We start from the raw sequence: 2,162 nt of genomic DNA, 5'->3' as shown, positions 1-2,162 counted from the left end.
TAAGTGGAAGTTGACGCACATGACTTCTTACAGCCTACCATGCTACCACTTACGGATGGCCAATAGCAAGTCACAGGCTTTGTACACCTTATTTCTAATCCCATACAATTCTTCAAAGGTAGGTACTGCAAAACTTGAATTACATGTTGAAGAAGTCAAGGCTTAGACAAGAGCAGTGACTTGTCTAAATGCATCTTACTATTTTGTTGTTGTGAGCAACAACAAAAATAAATAAAAAGTGTCACTCGCCACCTAGTTCTACAAGGGTTTAGTTGCCACCCACTGCAGTCGCCCACCTATACTTTACCCTGAGAGGAATTCAGAATGAGGCATTCTGTGCTTTGGATAGATGGGCCCCCTAGATTAGTTAGATACATATCTTGGGAAGAATGTCAGTGGTCCCAGATTCTTGCATCTTCCCATACACAGAAAAGCACTAAAATTGTTAACCTGAGATAGCTGTTCTTTATGCTTAGCAATAATCTTTTACCCAGATGTATGCTTGACTGCTAGAGAAGGAAATGGCAACCCACTCCAGTATTCTTGTCTGGAGAATTCCATAGACCGAGGAGCCTGGCGGGCTGCAGTCCATGGGGTCACAGAGAGTTGGACACGACTGAGTGACTGACATGCATGCACGCATGCACGCATGCACACACACACACACACACACACACACACACACGCTTGACTGCATGTATTTTCTAGCCAAAAAATTCATGTATACCATGGCTCCACCGCCTACTTCTTCAGAGCAGTTGCTCAGAGCCATCTATCTACAAATCTCAGTAAGACCTGAAGTGAAACTTAAAATGTGCAGCTTTCGTGTGTATTTTTCTTTGGCATTGGGGATATGTACCCAGCTATGCCTGGCCCCAAAGCAGGTGCTCTCCCCACTGTACTTCACTGCTGGACGGAGGCTGGGCCCTCGACAAGGTTTGGCATTCCCATGACATCCATACTCTGGAGGAAGCAGATGGTAGGACAGAGAGAGCGGTAGACACTCCAAAGGTCATTGAGATCAGCCCCAGGCTGGGAGTAGGCAGGCTGCAGGGCCTGCCATGCCTCATGGATGACGGCCACCCCGGCTCTTGCAGACACAGTTATCCCAAACAGGCTGCCGTTATGAAGCTGCACACCTCAGTCAGGTGTTTTTATTACCGGTATCAGTTTAATTTATATGTTAAAAACACAGTCAGTTTCCTTTGCCTTGCAAGAAATCTGACAGAAAAAAAGTGACAGATGGGCAGTGGCATGTTCCCCAGTTGTGGTGTGGATCATAGAGAATTGGACAGTTGGTCTATATTGGTATTTTGGGCAGAAATCATGGGGAAGGAGTGCCTCGCTGATGCCCCATTCATCCTGTTCTTCAGAATAGCCTGCCTCAGGTGGAATCAGGCTGTTGGAGGCCTGTTGCCGATAAAATACACCAGCTCATCTATCAGGGAGGAACACGGCTTCCGATGGTGGAGGATGTATACTTTGGTAGGGCTGTGGAATTGGTTGAAGCTTCTAAGGTTCATTTGCGTGAGTGCATGCTAAGTTTCTCCAGTTGTGTCCAACTCTGTGTGACCCCATGGACTGTGGCCCGCCAGGCTCCTCTGTCCATGGGGTTTCTCCAAGCAAGAATACTGGTGTGGGTCACCATGCCCTCCTCCAGGGGATCTTCCTGACCCAGGAATGGAACTCGAGTCTCCTGCATTACAGGTGGGTTCCTTCCTGTCTGAGCCACCAAGGAAGCTCTTTCCACCCCCACCAACAGCTAGGAATAGAGCCCACACTTCTCATGGGCATTGGGGCAGAAAGAAGTAAGCAGTCTGCCCTGAAGGAACCCACAGTCTAGTAGGGGTGACGGACACTTGAACGTGTGAATGTAATAGAATATGAGGAATGCTATAATGGAGCCACTAAAGAGATTTCCTTGGGGGTGTCCCTAGCTGGCTGTCATCGCTATGGATCTGTTTGCTGTCCTCCTCTTCTGGTCCTACTACAGGGTGGAGGGCTAGCCTGCCAGACTTGTGCACAGAAGCCTCTTTTTGCCCTTCTGCTGTTCCAGCTAATCATTGCTTTAATTAGCCTGTGTGATCGATCTCTAGTATTCCCACCAAGGGACCAGGTCCCACTGAAGTACTGGGTTGGCCAAAAAGTTCATTTGGGTTTTC

This window comes from Capricornis sumatraensis, chromosome 8 (assembly GCF_032405125.1).
Source record: "Capricornis sumatraensis isolate serow.1 chromosome 8, serow.2, whole genome shotgun sequence".
Taxonomy (NCBI): Eukaryota; Metazoa; Chordata; class Mammalia; order Artiodactyla; family Bovidae; genus Capricornis; species Capricornis sumatraensis.
Note: the sequence above shows the minus strand (reverse complement) of the source record.